At 39.7% G+C, this 20,622-nt stretch overlaps 1 protein-coding gene across 1 annotated transcript in view; it reads left to right on the forward strand.

Annotated features, from left to right (window-relative positions):
- KCNB2 (potassium voltage-gated channel subfamily B member 2) overlaps positions 1 to 20,622 on the forward strand; it is a 401,464-nt gene that overhangs the window by 113,841 nt on the left and 267,001 nt on the right. The window lies entirely within an intron of this gene.

Consider the following 20,622-nt stretch of genomic DNA (forward strand, 5'->3'; position numbering starts at 1 on the left):
GACTTAGAGTCTAGTAAAGGTGCAAAGTCCTAAAGCCCATAATACCTTATATGTCTGAGTTCTTAACACCTGGGTGCTCACCAGTATCTTTTATTTTATTCCAATAGATTCAGAGGGTACAAGTGAGTTTTTTGGTTACGTGGATGAATCGTATAGTGGTGAAGTCTAGGTTTTTAGTGTACCCATCACCCAAATAGTGTACATTGTACCCAACAGGTAATTTTTCTGTTTCTCTCTCATCTCCCACCTTCCCCGTTCGGAGTCTCCAGTGTCCATTATGTCACTCTGTACGCTCATGCATACCCAAGGCTTAGCTCCCACTTACAAGTAAAAACATGTGGTATTGGATGTTTCCATTTCTGAATTACTTTCCTTAGGATAATAGCCTCTAATTCTATCCAAGTTGCTAGGAAAGATATTTTATTCCTCTCTGTGGCTGTGTGGCATTGTATGTTACATCAGTGGTGGAGGCTGGGGGTGGGCGAGTTGCACCCTGTTTGTCTTCTGGAAAATCAGATATCAAAATAGCAAGATGAAGGTAAAATCACCTATTTTTGCTTCTGTAGTTTTTAAAGCCTCTTTATTCAGTTAAAAAAAAAAAAAGTTTTGCATTGGTTTGTGTAATATTTTGGCCAAAATAGTCGAGACATATTTTGTAGCACTTTGTTGAAATAATATCAGATGTGAAATAAGGCTGAATATGGAGGACTTGAAACTAGAATAAGAAAGGCACATTTTAAAGCTTTTAGCCTTGTCAAGAAGTAGCTATTTTGACTTTCAGATAGATGGCTTTTGAGCTTGCCAAGTAAAGGAAACAAAATTTCAACTAGGCTACCAGAACTTTATTTTCCTTTTCATATATTCCAAATTCGAAGTGTCTGTTCTGTCTTCTAGTTCAAGAGCATGCTTCATGGTGCTTCTAGTGCCACACATGGGCACCCCAGGCACCCTTTCCATACAAAGCCAAAGAACACAAAACGTCATTCACTTTCATTTTTGGAAATAAAGGGAAGGGCAGAAGGAAGGGTGGAAAGAAGGAAGTGACCATTATTGAACATCTTGTATGCACCAGACCCTGTGCCAGGCATGTACCATTGAGAAGGGTGGGATGGGTTAGAACTTCCACGTAAGTAATTTAAGGTGTGAAACTCACAGCTTCCTGGTCACCCCAGGACATCTGTGACAGTATGGCACACCCCAGACCCGGCATCAGTTTTACCATATTCATTTTACATGTCTGATTTACGGCATGGCCTGAATCTCTCACACATCATAGGGAGAAGGAGCTCTATAGTGTGGAGTGCAGCCCAGTACCTGCCGAGCCATGTTGGCCGCCTTCTGATGAGAATGCAGTGCCCTTACTTGAGGTCTACTCACCTTTGACTTCTGAAGTTGTACTGTCATTTATCACTGCTAGGTCTGCCTTTCTGGAACATTAAATGTTCTTTAATGCCATGAATCCTTCATGGAAAGGACAGAGACACTTGAGCACTTGCCATACAGATCTGGGTTTTGAAGACCACTGGATTTGATGCATGAGCGAGGGAAAAGACATCTGATAGGCAGATTTCTCTGAGCAGAGACCTACAAGACAGTGTGTAAGGAGGCCACCAACTATACTCAAGGAAAATAATAACCTTGCAGAACTATGGAGAAAGGAAGGTTAGAAAAACTTTCCTTGAATGTTCCCAGCAATTTAAAATTGCCTTAGGGCTAGGTGTGGTGGCTCACACCAGTAATCCTAGCACTCTGGGAGGCCAAGGCAGGTGGATTGCTTGAGCTCAAGAGATGAGACCAGTCTGAGCAAAAGCTACTCTACTCTACTAAAAATAGAAAAACTGAAGCAAGAGGATTGCTTGAGCCCAAGAGTTGGAGGTAGCTGTGAGTTATAACACCACGGCACTCTACCCAGGGCAACAGCTTAAGACTGTCTCAAAAAAGAAAAGTAAAGAAACAAAATTAGCTTAAATAAGACAAGTCAAAGGAAATCAACTTTGCTTGTCAATAGGTTATAGTGCTTTGCAACATCTGGGGAAAGAGTAACCCTTCATTCATTGAGCTGAGTCTGCAGTGAATAAGTAAGGGTGACATTACAATCAGTAGGCCTGATCAATGCCCTGGTCTTTGAAAGTGGGTTTGAAGTGCTGTACCTGAAACAATTGTCATCATATTCTGAAAACAATAATTCATGCCATGTGTACTGTAACTGTGCCAACCGTATTAAACCCTGACTTTTAGAAATCTCACACCCCCTTCTCTTCAGAGGAATACTATCTGGAAATGAAGTAGTATTCTTTGTTTTGTTTTGTTCTGAATTATGCTCCTTGATGATATTACCATCATTCTGGTTGCTTAACATGCTTCTATCCTGTGCTGTTAGTCTTAGTCACACTTTGACTAGTCTTTTGAGGCAAGTTGGATCTTCACAACAAAAGGGAAAGAGTCAAGGGATGAGAATTCATTCAGATTTCATTGTGATATGGTGGCACTGTGTCCTGGAACCTCAAAGTAATATTGTCATTGCTCCTGTAGCATCAGGACAAGCTTTGCTACTTTGGCACTGCCTTCTTAGAAAGCCTAAGCATTTATCTACGGAACATAAATATAGCCTTGGGCTAATGTCTTACTCACAGGACTCTGGTTATAAAGTAGATAGCCATCACTTTAATTGTCACTTTAAATATATATCAAGTGTTTTCTTGGATCTCAATTGTCTTACCTCACAATTCAATTTTGATTTGTTGAGTATAACCTGCCCTGTGCCAGCTACTCACTGAACTGTTCATATGCTTTATCCCATTTAGTCCTTGCAGAGGCCTGTGAACCTATTTCTCTTGCCTTACAAAGAAAGAAATTGATGTTTAGAGAAATTAAATGGCTTGACTAAAAGAAATAAAAGTTGAGATGCAAGTCTAGGTCAGCTGACCCCAAATTGAGTGATAGGTTCTGTGGCTCTATGCCCAAGGATAGAGAAAAGGATGGCCCAGATTGCAGTAGGGAAAAACAGAAAGTGTCCTAACCAACACCTCATCGGTGGTGACCATCAGTGTGCAGCAATGCCCAATCCTAGGGCCTCACTACCGGAGCACTGTGTCCCCGGGAGGCAGGGGCTCACCTCCAGGACTTGGCAGTTTGTGAACTGAGAGAATATGCCAGATCTCTCTCCCTTGCCATTTTACAGACTCCTCATCACTGACCATATATATATTCTGGGGTTGGAATGTCTTGGCACCAGCCTGCTCCCAGTCTTCACATGAGTCTTCACATCTACAAGATGCTGGTAGTGCATTTTATGCTCTCAAGTGCCTCATTTTCTTCTGTATGTATATCCCCACATCAATCCTGTCTCAGCTAGGCATAGTAATAAAGCTGTTTTCTTCCTGCACTGCTGAAGGCAGCCCCAGAGAAAGTATTATATATAGTTCACTTTGATTCACTTGGCTCAGTGCTTAGTGATGTCAGAGCCACTGAGCTCCTATTTCAGAGTAATTTATGGGTGGCTGTATTCTGCTGGAGCTTCAGAGGGGCACAGGACTGCTCTAAATGCTGCCAGCTCAACTGCCTGGTAATCTCAAAACCAAACCAGGTTATGTTCTGATACTTCTAGTTCAGGCTTAAGTCATCCTGAATTGAACCAGGCCAACTATAGGATGAAATTTCAAATGGAAACACCAATAGTTCTCCTGCCTTTACCAATTTTAGATCCATCAGGGATATCACTTTCTTGATTAGCCAGTGGCAGAAGGTATTGGTGAGTCCTTCCAGCTATTCACAGGGGTCTTCAATACATACCCTGCTTCACAGATTACAGACTGGTATGTTAGGCTGCCTGCCATTAAAGTTCAACTGATGATCTTTTACTCCTCCTCAGCTTGTTTTTATTAATGCTGACAGCAGGATTTTTCACCTTCATTTTAAAGCACAGATGAAAGATTCACCAAGTTGAGTTATGGAGTGTTTGGGGGATATGAATCAGTTATATTTTTATTATTATCTATGTATAGTTAAGTTTAATAAATATCTAAACACACATATTCTAGACACACATATTCTGATATAGATATGACAGAAATACTTTATATGTTCAAATAGTACGATGTATCAACTATACTGTATGTGAATTATAGTTTTTATATTGAGATTGCTATTAATTATATTTTGCTTTGTGTGTTTGCATTTTTATTTATTGGTATTTATTGCTTAATGTGTTACAATCCGTACATTATAAGAAGTTTAGTTAAGATATATATATTTCCTCAAGTCCTGTATCTTGTGGGTGACTATTGTGATAGTCTCGAATTCTTTCAAAGAACTGAAATATTGGTTCATAAGTCTTCCATGAGCTTTTTGGTCACAAGATGAAAGTCATAAAGATAATATTCCGACAGGGGTTATATTTCTCCCCCAAATCGATCAGAAAGTCATTCTATATTTAGCTCTAAAAAGGGAGGAAATTCCAGCACTTGCTACAACATGGACGAACCTTGAGGTAGTGTGCTAAGTGGAATAAGTCGGACACAAAAGAGTAAGTCGTGTGTGATTTCCTTCCACTTACAAGAGGTGTCAAGAATAGGCAAATTACAGAGACAGAAGAGAACGGTGCTCAGTGTTTAGTGAGTACGGGGCATTTGGGATGATGAAAACGTTCTGGAGTTAGGTAGTGGTGAAGGTTGCAGAAGAACAGGAATGGGCTTAATGCTACTGAATTGTACAGTTAAAAAGGGTTCAAGTGGTAACATTTATGTCTGTTTTACCTCAATTTTAAAAATTAATTTGACATGGCTTCCCTGTAACCAAGACTCCCCAAGCCCTGAAACAGAGAGAGTGAATTTAATGAAGAGGCCAAGAGCAGGTTTAATCATCTGTGGTTTCCTGACTTTTTAAAAGTTGACGCAAGTTAGAAAAATAGCACCTCCTTCTGTTTCTGCAACTTCTCCGCAATTCCTGATAGAGGGTCTGCAATTCTGAGAAAGAACGTGGAGACGCAACGTAAGGATACAGATTTATGAGAAAGCGTTTTTTTTTTAACTGAAATCTTCTAAGGAAAGTTATAATGATTCTATTTTCTTGGCTGAAGTTCCAAAATACAAAGAGGTTAAGTAACCACAGGATCACGCAGTAAATAAATGGAAGCGCTAAAAATGGAACTAAGGATTCCCCGACTCTCTGAGTCTCTCTTGCCTCCCATCTTGATAAACACGTGCACGTCCTTCTCTGCAGCAGAGAGGTTGGCAGGATGTGTGAGGGGCTGGCAGCCTGGAGAGAATCTTCCATGTCTTAAAATAGTCAATGAGTTCTAAAATTCTATCATGGCAGAGCCAACTCTGTTACAAATGCTGACTCCTCATCCCAGCCTCAGCACTGTCTACTAAGTCAGCTAAGGAGCTGAAGGAAATAGGTTTCCCCTCAGTGGCCACATTGTCATTCCCTGGTAAATTTCTGCTATCTCCATACTTAGTTGTTCAGGTAGCTTTTAACACCGTTTTGCATCTTTTAAAAAAAATGCATCTATGAAGTTTGCTAGAACTTTTTCAGGGCTAAGGAAACTGATAGAAATTTTAAAGTCAAATTCCTGCAACAAACCTATTACTATTCAGTTTGCGTTAAAGGGCACATGTGTTAATTGAAGTTCTTTGGACACCTACTCAAAGATACACGCATAATAATTCTGTTTCAGTGAAAAAGTGAGAGCTCAGTACTATTGAAGATAAACGCAGCAGACATTAGTTGAAGTGGTGAAAACAGATTGTATTAAGTAACTACTGACAGTGGAGTTCCATTCTGATTTGGAACAGAGGTGACTGAGCATTTGGGAGGGGGATGAGGGAGTTGGGTGGCAGCCTGGGCACAAGCAGTCAGAGAAGGGAGAAATTTAAAAAGGCTAGTCAGTTGTAATTAGGCAGCTGTGCCCGCTAGCTGGCAGGTATCTATGTTGGGATTCATCCTCACACTGAAACTGGGAGACAGACCCCTGTCCCTCCTATGATCGCATTTCAAAGGAATGGCTTTCAGGTCTGAGGAAGATACTCCAGAGTGTAGGAGACACATACACATCTCCGAGGGACAGTGGAAAGAGTCACAGTTGTATAAGTCCTTTTTGATAAACGCTGTAGAGCACGGGATTAGAAGCCTCTCTTCAGGGGCAGAGGGAAAAGTAAACTCTTTTGACAGCCTAGAACTCTTCCTAACAGGACCTTACAAGTGGGCTGCCCAGTCCCGGGGACGCAGCCTTAGAATACTAGAAGACTCGCTACCGTTTAGTCGGATCTCTCAGTGCAGGGCTTGAAGGGAGTGTTTAGGCTGAGAGTTTCTGCACTTCTCACTACCACCACTGTTCTGTTTTTACAGAAAAGGATATAGTGTCAGACTAAGAGATGGCAAGGGAAAAAAGGTTGATTTAAAGCTCTGCTTTGGTTCTCTGATACTTTAGATGTGAGAATCATGAGTGAGGTCTGACCCGTCTTTGATTGATAGACACCTTGTCTGTGGTTGCCTGTGTCTGAGAGAAAGTATCAGTGCTTTACTTTAGGATGAAAAGAGTAAGGTTTAGCTTTTAAACTATCTGTTGATATTTTTGCATCCAATATACTAGCAATCCCAATGAACGACTACTATACTGTGTGCATTTTTTATTCTTTCGAGATTACAAATACATAGTTTGAATAAAATATTAACAAATTAATGAGTGGGTGCCTGTTAATATATTCAGTTTCCACCTTGTTTCAGCTCACAAGCCAGAATTTTCCTGGTTCAGCAGGATATAGGATTTCTTGGTCTAGTTAGAGAAATCTGTATGGAACGATGCGTAACAGAAAGGGGAAAGAGATCCTGATTCTGAAATGACATCCTGTCTAAATAGCTGTCCTAAACAGACAGCAGACCATGTTATTCACTAGACCAAGTATGAATACCCAGGAGCCACCAGACAACATCTATAAGATAGGCACTACTTTGTAAGAAATACATTTGCTCCTGAATTAATCTGACATTGTGTCTCTTGTGAAATTTTACATTAGGCAATTTTTAAAGATTTGCCTTCCTTCTTGCTTTGCACAGTTTTCTTGTCTTTATTGATAAGTACAGAATACAAACCCGTGCCTGCTGTGTTTTTCCATTAAAGACATTTTTCTTGTCTTTAAAGAGAAGAGATTGTCATTGCATCTGATAACTTAAGAATTTTTTCCATGATTCCTCTGTACTTTACAGAACGGAATAAATTGTCCTTTTTTGACATCTTCTCACTCATCGTTTCCAGAAGTATTTCACTTTGGATTTATGGAAATGCATTTCTATTTTTCAATTTGTACATCCCTGAAAGTCTGTCGTTTGCTTGGTCTAAACCTGTTGAGACATAGTGGGATGCCACCTCCCGTTCACTTAAGGATTCTGTGTCACTCATTCTGCGAAGGGGAGGCTGGAAGATGAGTCGCGGACCCTTTAAAAGCTGGTTTTCCCTCTGATGGTCAGTGGGGAGAGGGGCTTCAGGGATGGAGATGTGCGATCTAAAGTGCTGAGCAGTGACCGTGAGAAACTTTCCATCATAGACTAGGTCTCTTTAGAATCTCAGTGAAACTCTAAACGTCACATCATGATCTTTTCCTCCTTAGGGAAATTCAGAACAGTTGTAATTATGACATGATCAAATAAAGTGATTAATAATAGAGCCATCTGGAATGGCTCCAACAAGAGCACGCATTAAACAGCAACCAAAGCGATGACATCTGCATCTCACTAAACAGATGGTTTCCTGGTAGTGACAGGTGTGTGCTTGATTAGCTGGCAATGAGAATGCAGTGAACTTGGAAGACTGGGTGAGTAAGCGGTCCAGAGTTCCAACCCGTTTCATGTTATTGTGGACCATAAAGCATTAAAGAACCATGAAAAGGAAATACTACTATACCCGGAAACCTGTAATCATCACCCACATTAGTAATTCTTTAAATGAAAAATGTTTTGGTGGGGAAAGATCAGTTAAGTAACATCCTGTGTCTGTTCTATAGCCCCTGCCTACAAACTGCTTATGTGTGTATGTGTGTGTATGTATGTGCGTGTGTATTTATAGCCAGCCAACTTTTATTTTCACAAGTTTCTTCAACCAATGACTCCAGGCTCCTTAGCTACTCACAAACTTTCCTGAATTCGCCACCTGGGACTTCGGATCCCTGGAGGCTTCATCCCCATACTCTAGCTCCTACTTAGTTGCTGCCTTTTCTAGCTGAGCTCCTGCTCACCTGCTCTTCCAACAAGAGATAAGAGGTGACACTAGAAAATCTCTGGCTTTGAGCGAGGCACTTTCAGTACACTTTGTCACTTAATCGTCTCAATTTCCGTGTCACCTTCACCGATGAAGGCACTAAGGTCCAGAGATGGAAAGTCACTTGCTGAAGGCCATGCTGAGGGTGTTTGTCAGAGCCGGGGCTGCCGCCCCCTCCCTCTGTTTCCACCCGAGCTCTTCCCACTCTGCATTCAGCATCCCAAGATCTTGTCACTGATCGAGTCACCTACTGAGGAGGGAATGTGTCTGTAAGAGTCTTACTAAAAAAGAGCAGTCTCACTCTTTATGGACTATTTGTGCATATTCATAAAGAGAAAGTCAGCATGTATCATGCTTGGGAAAGAATGAACCTTTCAATGTCTCTAGCTCTGGGAAATATATAGAAATAGATATAAAGAAATGGTTGTTGACAGAAACACCTGCCCTAGTAAAAAGGACTTTTATTCTCCTGATAGGGACTTTTATATTTGGTGTATGGCCATTTAGTAGACATTTGGGAACCTCCAGATAGCATAAGGTGTCAATATTGGCATTCATTTTCTACACCCTAGAATTACCATGTCACAAGGCTGTGGGATGTATTGGAAAATGCCTTCTCCTGAGCTCTCAGATTCATTGAGAAAACTTCAGTGATGAGAGTTTAAGGAATTCAGAGAAGACGAAGCCTCGCCTAATACTTTTCTTTCAATATAAAGATGTTGGATTTTGTGCACGAGGCATAGTCGTATTTCATTATCTACAAGCCAGCTTGACCTACAGTTGATTAAAATTATTATTTCCATAAGGAAATAATCTTCAGTGAGGGCTGAGGGAAGCTATTTGGGCGAAGGAATAATAAACAATTCCTCTTGAGGATTCTTTCAAAAGTTGCATTTCAATTAAGATGGTGTTGGATAACAAAAGCAGTTGAAGTGGAATTATGAATTTGAAGTACTTACCATCCAACACTACAACAACTCATTAAACCCCTGCTGGTAAAGATTACTTAACATTAACATCCGCAGAGACTTTTTGCCCCCCAAAGTCAGTGAAGGGAGCGCTGAGCCACAGAAAACCAGTCATAAAAGGCTCAGCAGTAACTTGGCTAAGGGCCCAGATGTGCTTCATCCACCATAAATTTTACTAGATAATCATAGTCAATTCTAAGCACTTTTTGAAAAATGCTCTTATTTTTCTGTCTCCGGGCACTAGATCTGCATCCAGTTCACCCAGTGAACCTTAGACGATTAAGAAAAAAATGTAACACCACTTTATTATGTCATTTCAGGATGGAATAGTGTTATATAAGAGCTTATCAGAAATTAACCCCTAATTTCGTAAATGCACCTGTCTACTCCGTCTCTTTACTTGTATGTTTAAGACGCGTCTCAGAGGTAACAGGAAGCAGTAGGACTCTGGGTCCATCACCTCCCAATACCACAGGTGCATTATCCCATTGGCCCCCTCTTGGTGAGTCACACTACCCAGTGCGCCAAGTCAGAGAAGTCTGGGTCTTCTTGACTTTTCTCTCTATCTCACTCTCTGTGCCATCTCTGAAAGCCCGTCAATGTCACCTTCAAGATCTACTTTGAATTTGACTGCTTCTCAATACCTTCCCTCCACCAGTATAAGGCCCAAGCTTTATCAGCCCATACATTGCCCTTGTGCAAGTTTTTAAAAGACATTCCTTTCTCAAGGCACAGCTAGCTATGGGAACATGACTATAATATACAGTTTTCCTCCAAAGAAGAAACATCCCTGCCTATCTGCTGGAACGCTATTGTAATAAATATACAAGTCTGTAACACTCATGCCACGGATGGTGCCCTGGGATCAGCCCTGATGTCTAGACTCTTGGTGTCTACCTGTCTTACTTCTCTTGCCTCCTGCTACGGTAATTTTTTTCACAGAGCATTAAGAATAATCTTCTGGAGGGATCACTTCTGTGGTTTATCTTACAAGGGTACAAGTGAATCTTTCTAAGAGTAGAATATGAACATTTCAACACAATAACTAAGAAAATGACATGAAGGCTATGTTAACCAGTTTGATGGAAGTGTTTCGGATTGTGTGTGAAAACACCACAATGTACCCCAGAAGTGCATTAATGTACATAGTTACCATTCAATAAAAAAAAAAAATAATAATCTTTTGAAAAGCATACATCAAATCACATGCCTCCTCTGTTCATAGCCTTTCACTGGCTTCTGTTTACTCTCAGTAAAATCCAAACTCCCTTCTGTGGTCTGCAGAGTTCAGTAAGATCTTGCCCTAGCCCCGCTCTCCAACCTTTCCTCCAGCCTCCTAGGCTGATATTTGAACAGCGCACACTGATAAGGCTTCATGACTGTTTGTCCTGACTGAAGGGTGCCCCGGCCATTAAGTATGTTAAATATCTACCCTGACTACCTCTTTCGACTCTGTCCATTTGGCTCTAGCCACCTGGGTTTTGCTGTTCCTGGAACATACCCAGCTGTTCCAATCTGTATTAGTTTTTGGGAGCTGCCTTAACAAATTGCCACAAACTGAGTGGCTCAAAACTACAGAAATTTAGTCTGTCATAGTTGTGGAGACCTGAAGTATGTAGTCAGGTGGTGGGCAGGGTTGATTCCTTCTGGAGACAAAGAGGGGGAACTTTTCACAGCTGTCTCAGAGATTCTGTGGCTGACAGCACCTTGGTACTCCTGACCCTGTAGTGCACTGCTCTACTCTCTGCCCCTGTCACCACCAGACCTTTGCCCCTCTTCCCTCTAGGTCTGTATCCGGAAGGGATTTAGGCCCACCCTTAAGTTCTTATCTTAATCTGTAAGATTCTTATTTCAAGTAAGCTTGTATTCCCCAGAATACAATTACTGTTCAGACATATCTATCAAAGGGTTGCTCTTGGGCCCACCACACTGTGTAAGAGCTTTGCCTCTGATGCTCCTACCCTGGATCTTTTTCACCTGGCAGCAGGGGACTATTCCTCCACCATGTCCCTGTCTCTTCAAGGAACAGTTCCTCAGAGAGGTTTTTCCAGAGTACCCTCTGAAAACAGCTTTCCCCTCTCTTCCATCACTCTTGATTCTCTTATTTTGCTTTTATTTTTCTTTTTATGGCATTTTAAGATCACCTGCCACATCATTGGGTATTATCAAATTTTTGTTTGTTGATTATTCTTCCCACTAGAATATAAGGTCCATAAGGTCAAGAACCTTGTCTTCATCCCAGTAGTGCCTTAGAACAGAAATCGGAAAGCTGTCGCACTGGCCAGATCTAACCTGCCACTTGCTTTTATAAAGTTTGACTGGAGCGCAGTAAGCCCATATGTCTCCATATCGTCTGTGACTGCTCTCATGCTGTATCAGCAGTTGAATAGTCATGACAAGGGCTGTGTAGCCCATAAAGCCTAAAATATGTACTCTCTAGTTAGTGCTTTCCAGAGAACTGCATGTTCATGGCATATGTGTCTGAGTTATATATTCGTTGAATTCATATTGTAGAAAGTTATTTCTAAGCAGAGAAATTTAATTTGGTCTTAGGGTTGACACTGAAGAGAACGTGATCTGGGTTCTTTTATTTCCTGTTTCTAACTTAGAGTGATTCATAAATGCCAATTTGGGTGGTTAAAAGAGAAAGGGGGAATTCTGTGAAGACAACATTAAAGAAGGCACATTTTAGATCACAAATTACTTTGAAGAGTGTGTCATCTTGTTTAATTTTCATAATGACCCAATTAAGTCAATATTATGCTCTCTGTTTCATAGAAGATAAAATGGGGTACACAGCTAGTGAGGGGCAAAAGCAGGACTCTGCTGGACTCTGAGGTCAGGTTTAAAGGTCTTCCCTTTGCTTCTCTTCCACAGCACGTGTCGTCTCCCACAGAGAGCAAAGCCAGGGACTTCACAGGCACCACTGCGTACTTCATCATGAAGTGTACTTCGGGCTTCCTAAGTTAAAATTGTTCCCTTACATATTTGTGTAAGATGTCAAGATTAAGGCGTATCAGCTACCTCAGAGCATAAACAGTGCTATATATTTTTTGTACCCTCACAACCTCTTGAAAAGTGCAATGTACCAATGGAGGAAGAGGGATATGGGAGGAAGACAGCCAATACTTAGTAGATGTAATTGTATTCTGATACCCAATAGTATAAAAAGAAGGCCAAAGGCCTGAGCAACGTAAAATATTTTCCTGAAATGTCAAATGCTCATCCAGAGGATAAAATAATAGATGTGGTTTATTGATAAATTTTGATTCTTTGTATCATTAACTGTTTTTTAGGTTCTTCTATCATTGGCTTTAATAAAGTAATGTTAGCTGGGTGCAGTGGCTCGTGCCTGTAATCAAAGCATTTTGGGAAGTCAAGGTTGGAAAATTGCTTGAGCCCAAGAGTTTGAGAGCAGCCCAAGATTCCATCTCTACAAAAAATGTTTTTAATTAGCTGGGTGTGGTGGGGCCCACCTGTAGTTCCAGTTGCTGGGAGGCTGAGGCAGGCAGATCACTTGAGCCTAGGAGTTTGAGGCTGCAGTGAGCTTTGATGCCACTGCACTCCAGCCTACATGACAGAGCAAGACCCTATCCCCCTCCAAAAAAAGAAAAAGAATGTTAAAGGAAGTGAACATGGACATAAATATTTGAAAAAATAATTAGTGAACTTAATAAATTTTCCTAGAACATGGAGCAGAAAAACAGGATATGGAAGACGGAGTGAGGGATTTAATGTCTATATAAATAAGAGTTTCAGGGAATGACAGCATTAGTGAATACAGAGGAGACATAGATAGGGCCAGGGAAAATACTAATTTCTAAAGTAAATAGAATACTTAAAAACCAACAGATATAATAGGCTACCCATAAAGGAAAGTTAATTAAATAGCAAACAACAAATACAGTTTGACCATCAGACGTGAGACAGTCTGCTGGCGTTTGTAAGGTAATTTCTGGAGTCATAAAGTATTCATTATTATGACTAAGACTTTGATTAGAAGGGTCCAAATATCACTAGTCACCTCATTCTAAAAAATAGCATGACCAAACTCAATCCTTTCTTATTTTTATTTATTCATCCAGTACTTCTAGTTGACAAGCAGTTGGTGCTAGATGCTGGCCAAGGAAGATCAAGGAAGGTGTCTCAGTGGAAGAGACTTAGGGAGAGAGGAAGGGACATGATGGGTGGACGAATCAGCATATGCAAAAGCATCTTAATTTAATTCTTGTAGTGCTGGGCTTTGTTTGATGCATTTCTTCATCCCTGTGCTTTCAGTTTTATAGCCAGGAAGTGTGAAAGTGAAGGCTTTCCTGGTATTGTCAGTCAATCCAAGTTGTAGATGTAGACCTCTTGATATCTAGATAAACTTTCCAAGTTGTTTTATTGTATGAAAAATGTGCGGTCTAGTGAAGTTACCATTACAGTGAGAACCTTAAATTTTCGCAATTTAGGCCATTTCTGAGCATTATGGCTTAAACTGTTCACATTGTATTAACAAGAAGTTTCATATTAGGGAATAGAAGCAGACTGTCTCTTATATTTATGGGTAATACTTTTCTCCCCTATGGAAACAATGGCACATGCATTATGGTTGCTGCTTGTCAGTAGAGATCAGAGATTTCCCTGATGGCCTTTGCACTTTCTTACCAGATCCAACTTAGAATCAGCAGATACTTTCTCATTCTGGGGCTACAAGGAGGGGAGGATTGGATTGTCTGAGACAGAGAGGCTGATGGGTGGTTTCTGTAAACACACATATGGGATGGAAGCTCCAGCCTTTCAATTATCCCTGGCCACACGCTCTATTTTATTAGGGTAGGAAACTACGCAGTATGCTTTTGGATTCACTCCACCAAAAGGAAACTATTTTTATTGAACTTAATACATATTTATTGACTACCTCTGATGTTTTTATGTTCGGAATATATGCTAGGCGCAATGCAAAACACACAGATTGAAATTAGTCCCCACCCCTACATGCCCACACATTACAATCTATAGGAATAGTGGTCAATTTGATAAGAATTCAGCAACATAATATACACTTTAAAAAGTTCAAAGTCCTTTGAGAGTTTATAGGGAGAGATTTCAGGAAAAGATCTTAAGCAAATTCCTAGAAAAGAAACTGCTAAAGATAGCATTTTAAAGATAGACAGGATTTTTTACATGAAAATTTATTTAAATATATTAATCTTGAGTAAATTTAGCCCCAGTTACACAAAACTGTATTTTGAGTTTCAAATGTCTCCAATTATAATATTCTGCAAAACTCTTACTACCTTACATTATAGAAGACTTATTAAACAGCAATAATTGAAGGACCATCTTTAAACTATCTAATAAAAGAAGGAAAGGGAAAATTTCCTCATGAAATTCACTTCTAAACTGCATATCTAAAGCATTCTCCTAAGAATCTCTCCAGCTTCCATTGAGTGATTATATTATCACTTAACTGGAGCAATGAAACTAAATGAGAGGAAACTCAAAATTACTTGAGAAAGAAAAATGCTCTGTATTTCTGGATCGTTAGGAGAGACTTTGTAAATAGTTATAACAAAAGGGCGGTGCCTGTGGCTCAAAGGAGTAGGGCGCTGGCCCCACATGCCGGAGATGGTGGGTTCAAACCCAGCCCCGACCAAAAACTGAAAAAAAAAAAAAAAATTAGACTAGCCAAAACCCCCCAAATAATGTGAACATTTATATAACATGTATCTATAAAACATTCTTCTAAGGATGATAATCCCATCATCTATTTGAGTTCTTGTGTAATCATCAAAGAGTATCAATAAAACCAAAAAAGAAAAAATTAAAAATTATTTTAGGAGAAAGAAAACCAAACTTGCTGTGTTTCTGGATAATTTTAGCGGACCGTTAACAACGTGAGTATTGTAATTACGACCTATGAGCATACTTCATTTTATTGCAATTCACTTTATTGTGCTTCACAGATATTGCAATTTTTGCAAATTAAAGATTGTGACAACTTTGTTTCAGGAAAGTCTGTTGGTACCATTTTTCCAACAGCATCTGCTCACTTCCTGTCTACCTATCACATTTTGGTAATTCTAATAATATTTCTAACTTGTGCATTATTATTTTATCTGTTCTTGGATGAATTATGATCAGTGATCTTTGGTGTTATTATTATCATTGTTTAGGACCACCACAAACCACAGCTATGTAAGATGGCAAACTTAATGGATAAATATTGTGTGTTCTAACTGCTCCATCAACCAACCCTTCTCCTTCCTTTCTCCCTCTCCCTGGGTCTCCCTATTCCCTAACACACAATAATATTGAGATTAGGCCAATTAACATTACAATGGCCTGTAAGTATTCAAGTTAAGAGGAGGGGAATCACATATCTCTCATTTTATTTATTTATTTTTATTTATTTCTTTGTCTCTCACTTTAAGCCAAAAGCTTAGAAATGATTAAGCTTACCCAAGGAAGGCATATTGAAAGCCAAGAGAGGCCAAGAACTAGGCTCCTGTGCCAATTTCCTAAGCTACAAATGCAAAAGAAAAGTCCTTGAAGGAAATTGAAAGTGCTACACCAGTGCACATGCAAACGGTAAGAAAGGGAAGCAGCCTTATTATTGATATGTAGAAAGTTTGGGTGGTCTGGGTAGATCAAACCAGCCATAATAGTCACTTAAGCCAAAGCTTAATCCAGAGCAAGGCCCTAACCGTCTTCAATTCTGTGAATGCTGAATAACATGAAGAAGCTAAAGAAGAAAAGTTGGAATTTAGCAGAGAGAGTCTGGTTCACAAGGTTTTAAGAAAAGAAGCCATCGCCATAACATAGAAGTGAAAAATGAAGCAGCATGGATTGATGGTGCAGAACCCACAGCAAATTATGCAGAAAATGACTAAGGTCATGGATGAAGGAGACCACACTAAACAGCCTTCACTGGACGAAGATGACTGTAGATCTTTCATAACTGGAGAGAAGTAGTCAATGCCTGGCTTCAAAGCTTCAAAGGACGGCCTGACTCTCTTGTTAGAGGCTAATGCAGCTGGTGACTTTAAGGTGAAGGCATTTTTTACACCTCATTGAGAAAATCCTACAGCCCTTAAAAATTATGCTAAATCTACTGCTGTAGAAGTGGAACAACAAAGTTTGGATGACAGCACATCTGCTTGCAACATATGCATATTTACTGAATATTTGAGACCTACTGCTAAGGAGAAAAGATTTCTTCCATAATACTACTGTGCGTTGACAATGCACCTTGTCGCCCAAGAACACTGGTGGAGATATACAAGGAGTTTAACATTGTTTTTGTGCCTCCTAACATAACACTATTCTGCAGCCGGTGATCAAGGAATAATTTCAATTTCCAAGTCCTTTTATAAGGCCTTATCTACCATAGATAGTGATTCCTGTGATGGACATAGTGCATTGAAAACCTTCTGGAAAGGATTTGCCATTTGCCATTCTGGATCTAAGAATCATGATTCATGGGAGTGGGTAAAAAATATCCAGTTTGACAGGAGTTTGGAAGAAGTTGATTCTAACCCTCATAGATGACTTTGAGAGGTTCAAGACTTCTACAGAGGAAGCAACTGCAGATCTGGTAAAAGTAGCATCAGAAGTAAATGGATCAAGAAACTGTGGTATAGGTACACCATGGAATATTATGCAGCCCTAAAGAAAGATGGAGACTTTACCTCATTCATGTTTACATGGATGGAGCTGGAAAATGTTCTTCTTAGTAAAGTATCTCAAGAATGGAAGAAAAAGTATCCAATGTACACAGCCCTAATTTGAAACTAATTTATAGGTTTCATAGGAAAGATATAACCTAATTACAGCCTTAGAATATGGGGAGTGGGGAGGGAGAGGGGAGGGGAGGTGGGTGAAGGGAGGGTGATTGGTGGGGTCACCTCTATGGTTTATCTTATAAGGGTACAAGTGAATCTTTCTAAAAGCAGTGTATGAATGTCTTAATAACTAAGAAAATGACATGAAGGCTATGTTAACCAGTTTGATGAGAGTATTTCAAATTGTATATGAAAACACCACACTGTACTCCATGATTGCATTAATGTACACAGCTATGATTTAATAAAAAAAAAAAAGTAAAATTAGAAGTGGAGCTGGAAGGTGGGACTGAATTTCTGCAAGCTTATGATCAGACTTGGATAGATGAAGTTGCTTGTTATGGATGAGCAAAGACAGTGCTTCTGGAGATGGAATCTACTCCTGATGAAGATGCCATGAATGTTGAAATAAAAACAAAGGATTTAGATATCACATCAGCTTACTTGAGAATGCAGTGGCAGGATTCAAGAGGACTAACTCCAACTTTGAAAGAAGTTCTACTGTGGGTAAAATGCTCTTAACAGCGTTACATGCTACAGAGAAATCTTTGGTGAAAGGAAAAGCCAATCAATGTGACAAACTTTATTGTCTTATTTTAAAAAATTGCCACAGCCACCCCAAGGTTCAGCAACCACTGTCCTGATCAGTCAGGATTCATCAACAATGAAACAAGACCCTCTCCCAACATTACCACTCAATGAAGGCTCAGAGATCATTAGCATTTGTTAGCAAAAAAGTGTTTTTAAATTAAAGGCTGTACATATTTTAGACAAAATGCCATTCCTTACTTAATAGACTACAGTATCATGAAAACATAACTTTTATAGCCACTGGGAAACCAGAAACTGTGTGACTCACTTCACTGCAATATACAGTTTAGTGGAGTGATCAAGAACTTAACCCCAAATATCTCCAAGGTATGCCTGTAAATTAAATGGACACAATTAACCTATGACATTCACATTTCAATAATCTGCAATTATAAAACTTCACACCAAGAATTATAATTTTATCATGCTTCTGTTTGAGCCATTGTATAATTACTCAATAGCAGTATAACTAATAGAGAAAACATCAGAATTATATTAGTCTCACACCTTCTGAAGAAGGCTTATTAAGTGGGTTCACTTGAAAGAGGGCTTATTTCTGTCTTCCTGTCATATGGAGGAGATACCCAATCCAGAGCTTGATGTAGAGACATTTCTTACTGCCAATAGAGGGTGTGTTGGACCAGGCAAGTCCTTGGGTGCAGAGAGAGAATTCTTAGAGAGATGCTTTCAAGAATAGGGGAAGGACATAAAGTCTTCATTTTTTTTAATGCTGCGTAGTATTCCATGGTATACATATACCACAATTTATTAATCCATTCATGTATTTATGATCTATGTACAAATGACTTAATAAAAAAAATAGGGGAAGGAAAAAGAGGTTTATTTTAGGAAATGCCTGGGAGCCCTCAGGACCATCTGACCTCTGATGAGACCACCAAGTAGAGGGGAGGACCAGCCACCACTGTGTCTGGTTCATCCCTTATCCCATTCAGGTGAGAGGGTTGAGTCAAAAGAAGGTCCTGGGTATCTGTCTGTGCTGGGACAAGACAAGCTTTTCAGAGCCCTTTGGAGGACAGAGCAGAGGGAGGAATCCTGCTTTAGAGTCCTGACTCCAGAGAGGTGGCATCTGGCTCACCTGGCTTTCCATGCCTCACACCCAGATGCTCTTTCTTCTGAGGAAGAATCCAGATGATTCCCTAGTAGTCCTCACAAGCCTCTAGCAAATACTACATTTCCAACATCAAGGACATAAATATACTTTTCGAAATGTTTAAATTCTTCCACAATAAATTTTGTCTGATAAATGCCTCCTCTCTTAGGTTATTGAGATTTCTGTCAACCGTCAGAGCTCTCAAGCTATTACCATGAGCTTGTCTTTCATGGGAAATAAGCTGGCTTTGATAACAGTGATTTATCAAGTCACATTTTGGAGAAGAATGTTGGCTTATATTTTACACATGTCCAGCAATTCACATGCATCACTGATTTTGTCATCAGCTTTGATAGATTCGCCTCTATTTTTATGAGTTAAAGTTGTTCTAAATTTGATAGTTGGTCAATACCCACCATCCTAAGTATATGGGGCTGATGCCCTACCCACTGAGCCATAGGCACCACCCAAAATTTATTTCAGGTTTTTTAAAAATAGTTTTAAAAGGAACTAAAGTTTCTACTGGAATTTTGCATCTCCCTGTCCAATTGTTTTTTGTTTTTCTAGGTATAGGAACACTTTTTCAGTTTGGAAATTTCTAAAATGATATTTAAGCACATTGGTTATTTTATTTCCTTTGGTTAATTTTAGTGTATATTTGACTTCTTTTTTTTCTTCCTTAAATAGGTATTTGACTCAGCCATATCAATCAGTTTCTTCAAAATGTCTTTTGAATTCTGTTCCAAGGGTGGCACCTGTGGCTCAAAGGAGTAGGGCACTGGCCCCATATGCTGGAGGTGGCGGGTTCAAACCCAGCCCCAGGCAAAAAAAAAAAAACAAAAAACTGAATTCTGTTCCTAGACGTCTCCATTCTCTGACTTGGTGTATCCATTCCCACGTTCTCACCATCCACGTGGTCTTCTCCAGGAACAGAGACTCAGTCTCTTATCCTTAGGAAGAGATCATCCAGAGGCTTCATTTGACTTTGTCATTTCAACTTGCCCCATGGATTGGGACATTGGGATCATTTAAACTTGTCCCAGGTTTAGGATTTTGTGCCATTTTCATTTTTTTCTGTTCTTCATCCATTTATGAAAGCAGCTTTATACTTCCTTGAAGAGTGGCATTTTTATATAAAATAACTTTCAGTATTATCTGAAAGTTGCTTTTCATTCTTCTGATGTGTTTTTAAAAGCTATTGCAGTTGCAGCTAATTGAAATTGAATGTGTGTTTACATCTTGTAATACGAGTGAATCTTTTTTATAATGTCAAGCATGAGCTCAACTTGTTCTAAATGTTTAGATTTCTCTTCTCACAGACCTTTTCTGAAATCTCTGTTTTAAACCCAAACAGGGATCTGGAACCTTAAAGCTTTTCCATTAATGCCCTCCAGAGTTTTTTGTCTTCCTTATTTGTTTGTTTTCTGACACTTTGTTCTTGAATCTGGCTTCTGTTAAGGTTGATTTAAGGCCTTCAATTTCTTTTTCAATGAGGCTAAGCCTTTTAAGAATTAGATAAGAGTTAAGAATTAGCTATGCCTTTTCCCTAAGGGTTGAAATTCCAGTAGCCAGTTCTTTGTCCTGCTTTTATAGAGTAGACTTTTCATGATTAAAAAAATCCTCCCATGACTGTCAAGACCACCACTCCCATAGCAATCCACGGGCTCTGGGCCAGGTCTAAGGGGCCTGGTTGCATGGGTGCACATATCTAGGGCAGTCACAATTCAGAGCATCATGACTACTTTTAGGTCCTCTGTGGCTCCTGAGTGAGGATCTTGATGGTCACAACAGACTGCAGAGGACACTGATGAACATTCCGCCCGAATCCAGGCAGTGTAAGGCAACCAGCACATAGCTCAGCAGAGGGAG

This window comes from Otolemur garnettii, unplaced genomic scaffold, assembly GCF_000181295.1.
Source record: "Otolemur garnettii isolate 467f Iridium unplaced genomic scaffold, OtoGar3 scaffold00163, whole genome shotgun sequence".
NCBI classification, from domain to species: domain Eukaryota; kingdom Metazoa; phylum Chordata; class Mammalia; order Primates; family Galagidae; genus Otolemur; species Otolemur garnettii.